Source organism: Erpetoichthys calabaricus, chromosome 11 (assembly GCF_900747795.2).
Source record: "Erpetoichthys calabaricus chromosome 11, fErpCal1.3, whole genome shotgun sequence".
Lineage (NCBI taxonomy): Eukaryota > Metazoa > Chordata > Cladistia > Polypteriformes > Polypteridae > Erpetoichthys > Erpetoichthys calabaricus.
In genome coordinates this window covers 107,457,439-107,476,302 of record NC_041404.2, presented here as the reverse complement: position 1 = coordinate 107,476,302, position 18,864 = coordinate 107,457,439, and positions in this window count along the sequence as shown.

Below are 18,864 nucleotides of genomic sequence, written 5' to 3'. Positions count from 1 at the left end.
GAGCACCAATGATGCCTTAACTAGAGACATTTAAGTAACGAAGTCTGTGTGCCATCTGAACTACACCACCATTTAATCAGGTTGTATGGTTGCCAATATTCAAATGTACTTTGCATTTTACTGAATATTCATAAACAATACATTATTTTATGTGTAACTTTAACTTCTGTTTGTCTTTTTACTACATCTAATTGCCTGAGCTTATAGATATAGAAGGGAAGGTGGGGATAAGTTGTATACAATAATACCTTTTATAAACAGTGGGAAGTCTGTGTGATTAGGCATTCTAAGGCTACATATTAATACAATAGGGGAAAGTAGAGCAATATACATTACTCTACCAAGACAAAACAATTGGCGTAGTCAGGCAGGATTTTAGGGTAACCATGTTTTGCACCCTGTGTGCAAATACTGTTGACGTGTATGTATGTGAATTTTAGGGAATCCAGTGTACAAATGCAGTGGAAGTAAAACATTGTTTGTTGGTTATATTCCATTCAGCAACCAAAGTGTAGACTTCATGTGTGTTATGAGGACACCAGCATGTTTGTTAGTGCTGCTGGTGGCGAGTCCCTAATTAAAGTGCTAGGGAGTGATGGGACATGCATCCATCATTCATACAGCACTTATTTGTTTAGAATCTGTGTATGTTTGCTTACAGGGGCAAAAGTAGGCCAACCCATAACGAAGGTGGCAAATTGTATTGGAGTAAAATTATAGACTCAAATGCCCAAATTTATATTAAAGTCTGCCATCTTCCAGTGGAGTGGCAGAAGCAAGCAGGACAAAGCTAGGACATGCAAACCTGTAGTCCAGGTAGAGAAAGCAGGAGCTGAGCATGCCACAAAATGGAAGGGGGCAGGAAGGATTAAAATCAGGAAAACAGATCGGGTATAAAGACACCTGCTGTTTTAGAGGTTTACTAGCTTGTATTAATGGTAATAAGGAAGATCATGATGAAGAAAATAGCAGAGTGAAAGTTATGGAATGTTGGAGTTTTGAAAGATAACAGTTCGTGTGATAATTGAAGTGCTAGCATGTAAAACACCCACTGTTAAAGCAGGGGAAGCAAGGAGAGAGAACAACCCATGGTGAAAGTTAAGGCAATAGTAACTGGATCGGACTAGAACCCTAAAATATGGGTGGGTGACTTACCTGAGACAGATGAGTGGGAATGTGAGTGCAAGGGAAAGGAGAGATGGAAGGGAAAACATCAAGGGTGTTTACTTTCATTACTCTCCACTGCACCACAATCTCCAGGTAATTCTGAGGTCTGTCCAGTGTTTAACCCTTTAACTGCCAACTCCCTAAATATTCCCCATGCCAGGAGAAATCTGAACAATTTTCGTTTTTTTACTTTACATTTATTCAAGCAGTATTTACCTGCTGAAATACCTGCTGAAATGTTTCAAATAAATGGTCAATCAAAGGACGTAGCTTGAACAAGCGGTCACGGTTTGGATCTTTCATATCTGGCTCAGATAACGGGCAGCAGTCCAGTTGAGATGCTGGGGATACACCCACTCATCGCCACCATCCTATGCGTCGTCATTCACAGTATCATGCAGCGCACGTTGCTGATCATCATTGTCGCTAAAATCTTCTTCAGAACTGCTACAATCATGATCAGAATTATTGTCCAAAATCGCCTGCAAAACCTCACTTGAAGTCAGTTTACGTTTTGCCATATTCACAGCTTTCACTTTCGAATCACATCACGTGAGCGGCCAATACAACTGCAGAGTTGTCGAAATACAACGTAGTAATAATACCCACGCCAAACTGTCAGTTATACTACGCGCCAGGCATTCACATAACCACAGGCAAATGTGCCGGATAATTCCGGCAGTAAGGCGTCAGCAATAAAGCTACGATGCTGGATATATCCGGCAGAGGGCGGTTAAGGGGTTAAGGAACATGCTTCACCCATAGATATTTCACCACTGTTGGGAAAGGTAACCAGTGCTGCACTGAAATTTGATTTGGGACAAAAATCAGAAGGCAGAGAAGCTGCTGCGTGTGAATGGCAATTGTTGACTAGAGGGCATGAACTGGATAATGGCATATTGGTACTGAGTAGAGAGTGTGGAATTTAAAACAACGATGGGAATTCAAGTGTTTTATGTGAAGGTCTGAAAGTACTAGTGCAAGAATGACTGAGTTTGGGGGGGGGGGGGGGTGAGTGCACCAGTTTAGGAGTTGGTTTGAAAAACAGGGCAAGCCAAAGAAGAGAGGATGGGGGATGGTACAGCAGGAAGGTTTATAAACTCAGCCAGGAATGCACAGGGGTGTGAGGGTCCTAACAGCTGTACTAGGGCCAGCAGTAATTAAAAAGCACACACACTTGGGTTCAGTAATTCAAAACCTGAGTGAGCAGTTGTTTAAAAAGACAGCCTATGAATCTCCCTGCAATAAAATGGAGAAAAGTGAGCTGGTCTTGGGTAAAGAACAGAGGTCAGTTTTAGGAGAGATGCTGGATTTAGAACTGGGATTCTGGAGAGCTTTTAGCCCACACTTTCAAGTAGCAGTTACCATACAATAAAGGACACAGGCAAATGAAAAAAAAATAGAAGGGTAGTGCAGGAAGACAGAAAAGGGAAAATTAGTTGTCTGTTTCAATTTCCTGATCTTTTGCAATAGTGCTACTTCTATTGTAAGGTTTTACGGACTTTGGGTTTGTGCAGGTAATAAATAGTGAAGGCAATTAGCAGAGTAAAATCCATGCAGAAGATTGCGTTACCATTAGCACATTGGAGCAGAGTGGCAGTGTGGCCAAGCTGTTCCAATGGATGCCTGGAAGCAAAGTTTGAGTGTTGGCACCAGGTTTTAACAACCAAAAAGTTGATGGACAGAAATTGCTTTGTCACCTTCCATTTTGCAGACCTGCCTCCATATCTATCCCGCTAAACAGTGGAAAAGACTAAAGCCAAGAACTGAAGAGACAGCAAGAAACTCACTTACTGGGGTTTAAGTGAGTAACAAGTCCACGAGTCATGCAATAAGGCTAGTCAGAATAGCTATAGTTTAAAAGGAAAGGTTTGTTCATTACTGCAGCAAATTTTATATCCCAAGGGGTGGAAACTGAACAAACCAGTTCGGAATGCCAAAATAAGGGGATTAATTTTGGGCTCAAAGTATACATTCTGGGTATTAAGTGGGATAATTAATACTATTATTAAAGAGCGGTATACTGAGCAAATTGGTGACCTTTTCAGGAAAGCAGGTGCAGCTGGAACATTTGCAAGATATATGGGTTCCAATGTTTAGGTATAGTCTAATTGGGGAAAATACAGAAGCCCTGCTGAGGTTGTCAACTGTGGTACACGACCACTTTGCTCAGCATATGCATACTCGTTGTGCTAAACACCTCAGTTCAGAATTGGCAAACAACTCTACGGGTGGCCTACAGGGCCAATGATGAGTTGCATAGCTGTGATGTCTCATGGTGGTGATGCCAGCCTATACTGGTAAAGGCTGATGGCAGTCAAGAGTTGCACCATGGGTAGGAAAGCACAAGAGGCAACTAAATCAACCCCAAATGTGTGAAGAGGGGCCACAAAGGTTGGTTTGTGAACAGTTTGTGCAGTGTTGCATGTGCTCTCACTTGGGCAGAAGTGGTTGTACTGGCACCTGTGCTATGTTACCTTTCAAATTTTGATATTGTACAGCTGCATATGCTTAAACAGATGCTTGGGGACAAGGGTCTAATTAGCAGTTAGACACAACCAGGTCAGTTTTAGGAATTCACAATAGACTTAAATTGCAGTACGGTTAGTTTAGTGGAAGGTGTGGACTTGTCTCATTTTGAACCACCAGATCTGATGACATATGAAGACTGCAGCAAGCTAAAACAGTTGAAGCAAACCGGAGCAGATACAAGTCATTAGAAGCGCATCCAAGTTCTTCAGATTGTCTTTGAAATGAAGATATGTAATAGACAAATGGTCACAGACAACTTTTAACAGTGGGAGAGCAAATACTGCAAAGCACAAGTTATGCAACAGACTCTTTAAACAATTAAGACTGTTTATAAAGACATTGCACAAAACATTCATTGGGGTGGAGTGTTGTGATGTGAGATTTTACATATAACTTGATGAATATTTTGTATGTCTATTTGTAATTTAGGCATAGCAATGTAACTGGTTTATTACCATCGTTAATGGATTCTGCAGATAATTTGTCACTCTTAACTCTTTGATTCTTCTACATCCTTCTTTCACTTCAGATGTCTCTCCTCCAATTACTTTACAATATTTTTCCAAGGACTGGTTGGTCTTCATTAATCTCCCTTTCATCTTGGATTAACTCTTATCTTTTTCATATTCTTTTACAGGTGGATACAAGACTCTACTTATCTCTTTTCCATCTTTGTATCCATTTATGCCATGTTGGGACGTCAGACTGGCCTCAACATATAAATTATCCCAATTTTCTAAATTGGGACTGATAGGGGCTATAACATATTTTTTCCATCTTGATTATAACCACGGTATATTTCGGCATTGGTTAAATTTTATATTTATGGGTACTTTTGTAATTTGAAATTGACCCCTATAAATATACTGAGTGGGAATGACGATCAGTCCTTCATCAACCCTACACAGGGTTGCTCCTCTCTTTTGAGGCTTGAGTCCAACCAGTTCCCTGACATGAATCCATTGACAGGTAAAATTTATTTTGAATAAGGATCTGTCCCTTCCCAACCCTAAAATTACTGTGGGTTTTTTTTTCTCCTTTTTAGGGCTTAATCTTAACCTGGTCCCTGAGGTTAAGGGACTGATTTCTGCAAATAGAATTGTTATAAATGAGGATCTAACCCCACCCAACCCTAAACTTAATCCCTCTTTTTTTTTATTTTATTTTTTTGAGCCAAATTGTAACATGGACCTTAAGGTCATCCATATAAATAGGGAAGAATTATCCCTTCCCAACCATAAACTTAACGGTTATTTTAGGACCAAATTGTGACCAGGGGCCTCAACTATAACGCCATGCGTAGAACTCGCACTATAACATGGCGTAAGCACAAAAGCAAGAATGTGCATACGCACAGAAAAATCCAGATGCAGGAATCTGTGCGTATGCAAACTTCCACGTTCTTCCGCTACATCAATCCCGATCAGCGTGAAAAGTAACGCACATGCATGCGCCTTCTGTCCTGCCCCAACTCCCAGAATTACACCTCTTTGAATATGCAAATCAATATAAATAGCCTTCTGTGAAAAGACAATGGGAAAAGCACAGGGAATATAAGAATTTCAGTGAATACCAAGTGGAGGCAAAGGAAAAACGTACTATTTGTTGGTTTAAACAGTGGTATAATCAATAAAAGGAAGTTGATCGAGTGCCCGTGTTGGAGAAACTCAAAAGCTCAAGTTCACAAAGTCGTACAATGCCCAAAATAAAGTTGTCGCGTATCAAAGTTGCTGTAAAAAGGCGAGTCGTAGCCCACCATCTGAGTGTCATATGAAAGCTTATTAGGGTACAGAGAAAAAAATAGGCACACAGTGGGAGGAAAAAAGCACGAAATGTCAACTTCAATCTCAATTTCCACTTTAATCACGTAGTTTATTTTGTCATTAGAATAGAACATCATAAACTTGATCTTAAAATCATTTTTTACTAGTTTCTCAAATCCCATCATAACTAAAGTAGCACGTTAAATGCTTTGTTCTGTATTTGATCTTCTATGTGCTGTGTGTGATCACTGCGTGCTTCCGTTCTTTCTCTTTCTCCGACAGGACACAGATTCCATTACATTCGTGATATTGCAGCTCTCTGAATAATTAAAATACTGAGATGTATTAGTGATCTTTTTCATGATGATAGGAATGAAAGCATGTTATTAAACATGGGAACACAGTGGCACAGTGATCATGTCTAACGCAAGAGGTTTGCTGCACCATGCGCAACCTTTGATGAAATAATTTATTACAGAAATACTGTCTCTTTCAAACGTACTAACCTCCAATTCCTGTCCTTAATTTGTTTTTCTCCAAATATCCAATCGCCACACAATCAGCTCTATAATAGACGTTAAGCCATCTGTAAGCTTAGAACGCCGATTCTTCAAAACATTTAAGGAACATTGAAATATCTTCGTAGTACATGTTGTGGTGGGTGGCTGGCTAAATATTCCGGCCCTCACCCCCAGGTCGCCAGGTGGAGCTCTCCCAACAGCGTGGACGTTCCCCGAATTCCAGCAGGGCCTCATGGACTTTGTAGTTTATATGCACAGCCCTGCTGGATACCATGGGGACCACCAGGAGTCGCTGTGGGGAGGCTGCCGGACTCTTACTTGCCCTATAACCTGGAAGTACGTCATGATCACATGACAGGAAGAAACAACGTGCTTCTGGGTTGAAGAAATGAGCTTTTTATCCGACCCGGAAGTGTTCATGATCACATGGACAGAAGAGAGAAACACTTCCGGGTCATGGACTTTATAAAGGACTCTGGGAAACCAGTACACTGAGCTGAGCTGGGAGGAAGGGTGGCAAAGTGTCTGGGAGTGTGGAGGATTGATTAGTGTATTGTTTATTGATTTATGAATATTGTGGAGTGGAGGGTGCTTTGTGCACGTTATTGTTCAAATAAAGGTAGTATTTGGACTTTTACCTGGTGTCTGGAGTCGAGTCAGAGGGTTCAAGAGGACGATAAGGACCTCAAACTGTCACAATGTTTAATTATTCAGTCTATCCTTCCAGTGTCGCGTCAGAACCAGCAAGAATACAGCGCAAGGCAGGAGCAATCTGTGAACTAGCTAGCGCTGCAGCACCATGTCCTCGTATGTTTAATTATTAACAATACAGATTATTTAAATGAAGTTAGTTTTATCTGTATAGTATAATCAAAATATTTTGCATTTCATCTTAATGATCTCGCCATCATACGCGTTTTATAAAGTGGCGCAGGTTGTGTAATATTATAACTGTAGTGCAAGTTTACAGTGGGGTAATTGTACTTCTAAGTACAAACGGTTCTACAAGGAGCACTTCATTGAGTATGTTTATAGTTCTTGGGATGAAACTGTTTCTGAACCGCGAGGTCCATACAGGAAAGGCTTTGAAGCGTTTTTCCATGGCTGAGTCAGCGTGTGCTTGATGCTGTATAGCGATAATTCTTTCCGATCAGCTGCTGCTGTGATTTCCCCACTCAGATAGTGATATAAATATTCCGAGTGGTGCAGTGAGAGTAATATGGAAAAAGATGATCCGCTGTGGCAACCCTTAACGGGAGCAGCTGAACGAAGATGCAGTGAGAGTAACAACGCTAAAGCAGTTATGGTATTTGGAATACTATGGCTATTCCCTGGACCATTATATTGCTACAGGTTAATTACAATTGGATGCATTACACTAATAAACAATATGCAGTGAATTTTAGTGTATTTATAAAGCCGTGTCAGGAATGTGGGTCTAAGAAAGAAAGGGTAACCACATGTTGCCAGTCTGCAAAACTGAGCAGAGACATTGCATACGCCAGGGTATGAGGTACCATGGAAATGTGCAAGGCTTTACACCAAGTTTAGGTTTTATACATCGCGATTTGAGAGTGGTAACGTTCGTACACAACATTTCTGTGCGTATGCACCATTTATACATGAGGCCCCAGGACTGGCCCTTTTCTACCCCTAATTTTAATAATCCCCTTCTTGGTTTATCTAACCCGGATTTAGCTCTTGATTGTAAATATGAATAGTCCAACCCCAATTTGGGGACCTAGTATTGTAAATAAATATTCTCATGTTTTCTCAAATTTTTTTTTTTTGGTTTTCCATGACTGAATTGCTTCCTAATTTGAATTACAAAATGGAGGAAGGGAGGAGGATAGGGATTTTGATGGAGGAATGGGAACTAGAAACTAGACAGGGGTTGGGGAGTTTAGAATGGAACAGAATATTTTGTTGTAAACCCGGACTTAATTTCCTGTAGGTTTTTTGAATATTACACAACAAAATTACCTATTGTCTTTACATTTTCAAACCCAGCACAAAATACAATTAGGATTCTCAAACAATTTTAGGGACTGTCAATTAGACTTTTCATTGTTACAAGATTATAAATGGCATATTGCAGAAATCCAAATTTGAAGGACCTATTAGTACATGCCTCATGTGCTAATAAAAAAACATCCAGAAGCATGGGTCATCCCATTCAATAAAAAAAAAAAATTCATCCATCCATCCATCCATTTTCCAACCCGCTGAATCCGAACACAGGGTCACGGGAGTCTGCTGGAGCCAATCCCAGCCAACACAGGGCACAAGGGAGGAACCAATCCCGGACAGGGTGCCAAATATAAAATATAATAACCCAGAAAGAGGCTGATTTTTCAAACTTTCATCTGGATATATATTTTAGTGTTGTTTTTAGTTATGGGTTATAATTGGAATTGATTGTTCGGGAAGTGAATTCCAGATAATTTTGATTTAAACTAGGATGAGGTAATTTTGTTATGGGGAGCAGTGAGCCAGGGCCCAGCAGTAATGCTAATAATATCCCCTACCCTAATCCTAAACCTTTAACAAGGAGGTTTCAGTGCTGTAAGAACCAGAATACTATTTTCATCCAGAAATGTTTGAGTTAGGATAACTTTTTTTCTAAGACTTTAGATAAAAAAGGCAGTTTAGAAATTGGCCTGAAGTTTGACACATTAGAGGGTCCTTATTTTGATTTTTTTTTAATACGTTTCTGCACCAGAGTGTGTTTCAAGGCAGCAGGAACACAACCAGAAATCAATATAGCATTTATTAAGGTAACAATACTTGGTCTGACAGAATCAAAAAACCCCTTAACTAACCGAGCGGGGATACTGTCCAGGGGGATATTTGTAGGATTCAGGGGTTGCACCAAATCGGACAACAGAGACGATGACACATGCAGGCTCCAAGTGGTCAAAGACAGCTGAACACACTATGGGAAGAGATGAATCCTGAGCAAGCAGTGAGACCGATGGCCTAATAACGGTAATTTTATTTACAAAAAAGTATATCTCCGTTTGGAGAGTAAGTTGGGGTATGCAACAAATGACAAATTCATAATACAAGAAATTGTATATGGCGATTAAAGGATTTAAAATCACTAAAAAATTGATTTGTCATTATTTCATCTACCCAAACAAAACATTTTTAAAGTTAAGTTTAACATCTGTTCATTCAGTTCCAAAATAAAGACTTTCAATAATACAATTTGCTTAATAGATATTCTTTGTTTTTCTAAAGAAATGTAACAATTTAAGAGATTTGCTTCACTTTTTTTTAGTTAGTCCCAGTGAGAACAATTATTGCATTAAAATTAAAAACCAGGAAAATGTTTGAAAGTTTAATAACTGCACTTGAAATTGATCAATATTATAGCAACAGCAGCGTAGAATAAAATAAAACACAATTCAAGACAGACAATGGAAATGAAGGTATGAACTGTATAGTAAGCTGTCTCATTTAAAAAATTGTTCAATATAAACAACTTTAAAAGTATCTTCTTTACACCTTCATTTTCATGCCTGTTTATTATGTTGTGTTAGTGATCATCATTTATTTTGTAATATAAATTAATGTCATTAACTGAATTTTCCTTTATTGAACGAGGTTCTAGAAATAATGTCAGATGTGCCGTTTAGTACACAAGTACCGTAAAAATTTAATTTCAAATATTTTGAATGGTAGAATGCACTATAATAGCAGACAGAGCAATCACATTCATATTTAGTATGGTGTTTCCTTAATCTAAAAATGTTATGTCCTCATTTTTTAAACTATATCGAATCCTGATGCATAAATTATAAAACTGTTTTTTTTTGTTTGTTTCTAAAAGTAAATACGACAGTAATACCATAAAGAGAAACTCGGATTCTTGTCTCGTGATTGGAGGAAGTCATATTAATATCGTCTTTTAGGGTTACATGGTAAATCAACGAAAGCGATGTGACAGAGGACGGATGCGAATGCTGGAGGCGTGGCGTGGAAGGCAGGAGGCGTGGTGAGTCTGCGACTTGCAGCTGGATACAATTGGTTATTTTAGACAGTGATCCTACACCGTTTATACGAGCTAAGGCTTTGCGTCAGTTCAATTGCCGTATTGGTGTTGCGTGTTTGTGATCTAACTGGAGGTCTTTGGGACCGGAGTTTTCCCTAGCAGTATTTAGTGGACATCCGTGGGCAATCAGCCCAGGCTGTGACGCTAATCTATCACGGGGGTGCGTCATTGGACTTTCTGTTTACTTCACCTGCGAGTCTCCTTGAAGGTCTGGCGTAAAGCCCACGGAGATATGGGGAGAAATGTGACCGTTTCACGTGAGCCTGAAGTTCTTTAGTTGCAGCCAGTTTCTTGTTTAAAGTTGTGCAAAACACTTACTTTTTCAGCGTTAAGAACCAGTCAAATATTCTGCAGCATAAAAAGATATTAACGTGCATCTGTAAAATGGGTCATTCATTTTTTGAGGAAAGAAAAAGGTTTTCCACATTTTGTACGAAAAGAAGCTTCTGGGATAGGCTCCAGCTTCACTATGAGACTGCCTCCGCTCAAGATAAAGTGGGTTTAGAAATTGGAGTGATGCATAGATAAATATGCAAATACTGTAAATAAAATAATAACGTATTGTGAATTGTGACAAAGCCAACATCATGAAATGCAAGTGTAAATAATTAAATGTGTCACGAAATATGCCTTTTGTTTGTTATTCCGGATTGGGAGGATAGAGGGAGAATAAAGGAGACGGAAAATGAAATAAATTGTTTTGGACTGTAAGCTGAAAATGCCGCTGCAATAATAAACTGCTAAGCGGTGTTTTTGCTCCCGTCTGTTTTCTGTGCCGCGAGCCAACATCAAGCAAATCAAACTTTTTACAGTAGTATAGAACATTCTCCACTGACAGAGATTTATCATTATCCTTACGCAAGTAAATCACTATTGTTAAATTAACACTTTAATATACTGTGTATATATATATATATATATATATAATATATGTGTCAACTCTTTTTTTAAACACAGTTTTAAGGTTACTTTATTACATGGGCAAGTTGCTGTGTTCAGTTTGAGGATTTCCAAATACTGTATATCGACGACAAAAGTATTAAGGTTAAATCCGCAATTGACAAGCCTCCAGTCTCTGGTTATTGTAAAGGATTTCCTTTTCCTTTTGTGATGGCAAGATCTTTATAAGGAACGTTATGGGAAGATTAGGGGAAATTTACACAAGCTTTATCAAAGCTTTGCCTCAGTCAGGTGGTGCCCAGCAGTGTTTCCCAGTATTTTTATACTCTGTCCATTTTTTTTTTCAGCCTGATACCAACTAACCTGCCTGTCATATTGACTCGTGTGTCATTTTTTATGTTGCTCGTTCCTAGCGTGCTGCTTTGTAATATCTCCTTTCCTAACAGTGTGTTGTGTTTCAAGTGTCAACTATTTTATCACTGTGTTTTTTGTTTTTTTTTGTACTGTTCAGATTTGCAGCTAGAGACTGGGTTTTCCTTTTCTTGTGAAATATGTGTTCTTACAATTTATTTACATTAATATTTTGAATACATTCTGTGACAGATGGCAGGGGTGGGCTGACATCCCTGCTAGGATAAACACCATACCCATTCTTGACAGGGAGGCCAGTGTAGTGAATAGGTGGTGGGGTGGCCTCTCAAAAGTACATGCTCTACCGACACACTACATGGCAGAATTCCTGGGCCAGTATGCCCATTCATGTGCCTGCAGGGCATGCTGGGAGTTGCAGTTACATTGGGCAGCCCTGCTGTACGCCATGGGCACTGACAGGGAGAGCTGCTGGAGAGGGCTGTCCCTACATTCAGTGGTTTTTGCCTGACATGGGAGTGCTTCCTCCTTGACACTGGTAGTATTTCCAGGTCCGACATAAAAGGGACCCACCTCTATACACTCAGGGGACAGGAGTCAGACCTTTAAAAAGGTATTTTGTTCAATAAAAAAGGTTATTTTGAATCCTTGGACTATAATTGGTGTAATTGTATCTATCTGTGATGCCCCCTAGTGACCACAATTGATGTATTCGGCAGGATTCCTGGCATGTGGTGGCAGGCACCTGCATTTGATTAAATCTGCTTTGATACAATTTTGACTCATTTTCTAACATGACTGCTACACACCTGTGTTATCGGGAGAAAATCATTAAAAATAGCTGGGAAACCTTTGGGGAACAGACTGTGAGCATTGCTCATCTACAAACCTTCCTGGGTGCTATAGATGAAGACAGATTACGGAGATAGACAACCAGAGGTCATCCGTGGATAAATGTGGATCACTACACAGAAGGTAACGAGAAAGACAACTCCATGAGATGTCAAGCAATGAGTCAGATACAGTGGTATGTGATGTTGCTAGGCTCAACAAGCCAAGTAATACTGAACTTGTTGTACCATGCTGTCTACCCGATCTCTGAATCCCCAGGCATGATGGCGACGAAATACAGAGGGGCCATACGAGTAACACAAACACTGAAACTCTCCCACTGGTAGATAATAGTCACAAATACTTCCACGTAAAATTCTGGGAATTATGTATTGTAGGTACAGATGCAGAGCATTTTTTCCCAGAACCAAACTCTGGAGCAGAGGCATTACAAAGACATTTGGTGGGTGTCTGCCTTTTACAATTATTAAACAATGATAGAGACAGGATCTGTGTCTGGAACTTGGCACTAAATTAATGCCACTAAACCAGACAGGTAATAATGGCTACCTAAACTCATGCTTTTCATTATCTGATTTAGCCTGCACAAATTGCGAGATGATTCTGAGGGGAGCAGCAGGAAAATCCAAACCTCCTTTACTCTGTGTTTGTAATTAGAGGCAACGTAACCAAGCATCACAAAGAAGTATCTGGAATGGCAAACACACCAGTCGAAGGGATGATGCTCTATAATTGTCAGCAGTGAGTTGGAGACCTTGCTCCAACCCAAATGCATGCTTCAACTGACACTAGAAACTCTTGAGGAGATGGTGTAGATGATAGAGGTGACAGTAAAGGAGCAGATGGAAGCAGTGAATGCATACCTGCAGGGGCTGGGAATTGAAACTTTGTCAAAATGTGATTTGGCTGTAAAAGTGAGTAATTCCTTTTTAGTACACCACAAGAGAATAAAGAGCAAAGGGGTCCTGGACATGTGCGAAGGGAAACAAGTAGCACTGTTTCCTACAAGCCCTTTATGAAGGAAAAGAATTCCAATGCTGAAGTCTGGAGTCAGAGAAATGGCATCTCTACTGCAGAGGTCAACGTTGGTAAAAGAGAGGTTGGAATCCAGAGCAAAACGGACTCTTGTAATATTACAGGCATCCTGGTAACATCTAAGAAAGAGGTGACACAGCTTCTTTGTTCTAAGCCTATTCAGACAGCAAGAGGCACCTTTTTGACCAATAAAGGATCTCCGACTGTCTGTATGACACAAAGTAAAAAGGAGTGGCATGCTAAATAAACCGCAAAACGTACCCAACACTACCAGAAAATCTCCACAATCATGTATCCAAGGAACGGCACCCACTTTTACCCTCCTAACCAGTGGCAATCAAAGTGGAGGCTGAGAGGACCTAAGACAGAAACCCAAAAGCTGGTTTAATGATCCCATATAAAGTTTTCCCCTCTACTTTAAAATACCTTGGCTCCTGTGACAAATCTTTCACCCAGTGTATTTCGAATATCAAGAGTAGCGGCATGGATGGAAACACTGCCTCTACTGATTGCAGGAGAGGTCCCTCGGTTAGGACAGGCACAAAGGACTGACTGCGGTTTCCTTGGTCTTAACAGGTGTGGACATTGTGACCCACAGGCATTTTTCTGGATGGAACATATCACTCATGGGACTGGCTGGTTCACTCTACATGCCTCAGCTCACAGAGGGGCAATGTGACAGATAGCAGGGGTGGACTGATATCCTATCCGGGATAAACCTTGTACCTTTACCTGGCATGGAGTCCAGTGTAGAGGGAATGGGTGAGGGGACAGCCACCTCTGGGTGGCAGCATTCCTGAGCCAATATGCCCACTCATGTGCCTGCAGGGTTTGCTGGGAATTGCAGTCCTGCTGGGCTCCATGGGTGCCAACAGGGAGAGCTGCTGGGGAGGGTTGTCTCTAGTTTCAGGGGTCACAATTCATTATTTTATCATTTAATTTTAAACTGCTACTTTCATCAAAAGTTAACTGACCATGCCACTTAAAGGGAAATTTGTTTAGAGGGGGTATGTGGTTTTCTTTCAAAGGTGAGGTTCTCTCATCTGTTGATGTCAAAGTGCATGAGTCTACCATTGGAAAGAGGCTGCACAAATTAAATCTACATGGAAGGTGTGCCAGGAGGAAATATTTGCTGTCAAGAAAGAAAATCAGGGCAAGACTAAAGTCTGCCCATTAACACCTAGGCAAAGACCATGACCAAGACAAAGACAGAACTATTTGGCCATAGTACCAGAAGACATGTTTGGAGAAAACCAAAGACAACATTTGACCAGAAGAACAGGGTGGCAAACTCCAGTCCTGGAGTGCCACAGTGGCAGCAGGTTTTCATTCTAACCCTTTTCCTAATCAGTGACCAGTTTTCACTGCTAATTAACTTCTTTTTCCCTTCATTTTAATGGCCCTGTTTTTAAGGATTCAGTGCTCTGAATTAATTATTTTCTTCATTAAATGACAGCCAAACAGAAATCAAATGTAAAACAAGTCAACAGCTGACCAGCTAAATTGGGGCTTCAAACTCCAACTAATTTCACTCCAACCAGTTTCTTAATGAGAAGCCAATTCTTGCTGTTAACTAAACTCGTTATTTAATTCTATGGCTTGTTGCTGCTCTCATTCTGACACAGCTGACATTCCCAAAACTGTTGATTTTCTGTTTTTTCTAAGAACATTGTCAAAATGTTTTGGGGACCTGAGAGATCAACCTTACTGAGACCTTCACCTTTCTTATTTTCAGATATTGTGTCATGGGCACAGGTGAGCTCGTCATGTGGCACCTTGTTTTGTGTCTCATTATTGTTTGGCAGCTAATTAAAGAAAAAGAAACAACTAAGGGATCTGAATCAAGTTAATTAAAATTAAGGCAAAAGAAGTTAGTTAGCAGCAAAAACTAATGAAGAAGATGGTTAGAATGAAAACCTGCAGCCACTGCAGCCCTCCAGGACTGGAGTTTGCCATCCCTGACCTAATACCAGTTGTAACACATGGTGGTGGGAATTTTATGATATGAGACTGTTTACCTGTATTGGGCCTATGCAGCTCGCCATCACAGAATCCAGTATGAGTTATTCATTGTAGCAGAGAGTGCTTGCGGATAATGTGAGACCATCTGTCAGAAGACTGAAGCTCAGTCAAAAGTGGGCCTTGTAATATAACAATTACCCTAAACATAGCAGTAAATCCACTAAGCAATGTCTTTCTGAAAAGAAAGAAATGAAGGGATGAAAGGTTCTAGAATAGTCATGTCAAATCGTGGATCTTAAACCCATCAAGATGATATGGTTTTTCAGGTTGGGAGGGCTGTTCATGCAAGACACCCCTCAAACATCACACAGCTGAAAGCATTTTGCATGGAGGAGGTGGAGGAAACTCTTTCTCCCAGTTGATGTCAGAGACTGGTATATAGTTACGTGAAACACCTATCAGAGGGAGCAATACCAGCTACTAAAGCCAAGGGTGTACTTACTTACTTACTTTTTCCACTGACAGAAATGGTGTATTTTCTCATTTTTTATGGATTAAATTATTGCAAAATAAATTTACCATTTAAAAAAAATACATCACCTTTACTGTTTAAATGAAGATCAAATCTTAACGTGTAGGCATACATTAAAAAAGAATAAAACATTTCATGGAGTGTACTTACTTTTTTTACATGATTGTATTTCCAAAGATATCTACATTGTTAAAAGCAGCACATAAAAAATTACACTTCAGTTAGTCAAACAAATCAATACTTTTATACAAGATTAATTTATCTATAAATGAACTAATCCATTATTTTGTCAGTTCATTTGCTGAACTTGCAATTTTCTTCTTTGGGGTGGTTGGATGCTTCAGCCCAATCAAGCAGCCTATCAATCAAGGCAGGAAAAGGCCCTTGCCAAAATGCCATCACGGGTGACACTCTCACACAGTGCCAATTGGCTTGTGGTGTCAGGATGTGCATACTTAACATACTTAACATACTGTGCCCTCTATAATGTTTGGGACAAAAGACACATTTTTCTTTGATTTACCCCTCTACATCCACAGTTCAAAATTACAAATCAAACAATTCAGATGTGATTAAAGTGCACATTGCAGACATTTTATACATGATATCCATCTTTTCGGGGAACCATAATGTTTGGGACATAGCAATGCCAGGTATTTAAAATTAAGGCAGTCATATTTAATACTTTGTTGCATATCCCTTGCATGCATTGACTGCTTGACATCTGCGATTCATAGACATCACAATCTTCTTTGGTGATGCTCTGCCAAGCCTCTAATGCAGGCATTTTCAATTCCTGCTTGTTTTGGGGGCTTGTCCCCTTAAGTTTTCTCTTTAGCGTATGGAATTAAATCTGGTGAATGGTTGGGTATTCAAGAATTTCAATTTTGTAGCTTTGAAAATCTCCTGTGTTGCCTGTGTAGTGTTTTTGGGATCATTATCTTGTTGTAGGATGAAGTGCCGTCCAATTAGTTTGAAGGCATTTCATTGAACTTGAGCATATAACATGTTTCTTTACACCTCAGAATTCATTGTGCCGCTACCATCAGCAGTTACATCATCAATGAAGATAAATGCATCAGTACCTGTGGCAGCCATACATGCCCAAGCCACAACACCCCCACCACCATGTGTAACAGAAGAGGTGGTATGCTTTGGAACTTTGGCTCATTTTCATCTCCACTCTTTGCTCTTGCCATCACTCTGATACAGTTTACTCTTTGTTTTGTTTGTCCATGAGACCTTTTTCAAAGAATTCTGCAGGCTCTTTAAGTCTTTTTTTCGCAAACTGTAATCTGGCCCTCCTGTTTATGTGTCTAACTAGTTAGTTTGCAGCTTGCAGTAAGGCCTCTGTATTTTTGTTCATGAAGTCTTCTGCAAATAGTAGTTTCTGACCTGCTGGACGGCGTTTAGGGCTTTTTCTTTACCATTGTGATGATTTTTCTGTCCTTGGCATAGAGGTCTTCCTTAGCCTGCCAGTCCCTTTGCAATTACTGAGCTCACCAGTGTGTTCTTTCTTCTTAATGATATTCCAGACAGTTGATTTAGGTATTCCTACGGTTTTACAGAGGTCTCTAATGGTTTTATTCTTGATTTTTGGCCTCAGAAAGGCTTCTTTGACTAGCATTGGCACAACTCTTGTCCTCATGGCGGACAATGGCAGCTACAGAATTCAAGGGGTAGAAGCAAGCCTAGGAATCTTATGCCTGCAGTAATGAAGCAATGAAACACACCTGAGTAGTCAGAAACACCTTTTAAAATAGTTTTACTTGAACATGTGGGAGTTCAGGGTGTTGTGTGTAGATGAGTGCAAAACTGGCTCAGACACGAAGTGCAGAAGGTGATGGTGCAAGGAGGCCTAGCAGAATTAGCTGATGTTAAGAGTGGTGTCCCACTGAGGTCACTGCTAGGGCCGCTGATATTTTTAATATATATATATATATATATATATATATATAAATATAAATGATTTAGATAGGAATATAAGTAACAAGCTGGTTAAGTCTGCAGATGATACTAAGCTAGGAGGACTGGCAGATAATTTGAAATCCGTTATATCATTACAGAAGGACTTGGATAGCATGCAAGCTTGGGCAGATTTGTGGCAGATGAAATTTAATGTAAGGAAAGATAAAGTATTACACACAGGAAGTAAAATGTTGTTTGAATACACAATGGGAGGTCTGAAAATCAAATATACACCTTACGAGAAAGATTTAGGAATCATAGTTGACTTGTCACTACTCAACTTTATCGGCAATGGTTCTGATACCATTAAGAAGGCTAACAATGTTAGGTTATATAGCATGGTGTGTGGAGTACAAGTCGCAGGAGGTTATGCTCAAACTTAATAAAACACCGGTGAGGCCTCATCTGGAGTACTGTGTGCAGTTTTACTGTCCAGGCTATGAAAAAAGACATAAAAGTGCTAGTAAACTTGGAAGCACTTTAAGAGAGAGAAGCTTTTATCTTTTGCACCTCTAAATAACAACCACTTTTTTCTACCCTCTCAAACATACACAGTATTCAATATTTGGAAAATGTCCGGGATTAAAACACTTAGAGAATTTGCATCCTATGTACAATTAAACTTCAAAACTCCTCTTAAATACAATTTTTCCACTACTTTCAAATTAGAAACCTTGCTAAATGGAACCTGTCCAATTTTCCTCACCTCCCTCCTATTTCTATCCAGAAGAAATATTGATCAGTCTTGAAGACGCAGATAGCATCTCTACAATTTATAAAAACATTTTAAACCTTTCAAAGACCCAGGTTATTGTGGGGAAAGGACCTTTCAGGTAATATTTCAGGAAGGCAACCATGCATAGAATACACTCCAGCTCTTCACACAGAGAATCATAGATTCATGGAATAAGTTACCAAGTAGTGTGGAAGAAAAGTAGAGCTTTAGGGATCTTCAAAAGTAGACAATGTTTTTTTGGTGGAATTAAGTGGATAGGACTGGTGAGTTTTGTAGGTCCGAATGCCCTATTCTTGTCTAAATCTAATGTTCTAATATACTATTTTAATCAAGTTTAATTCCTGTAATCTGGATAAACCAAAAAGAAAAAACATAATTAAAATAGCAATGGAGGTTATACTTAAAGCATTAACTACCAATATGCCGCACAAAAAATTTGAAAACCCAGTGGAACTGGTATTGGCTCTTAT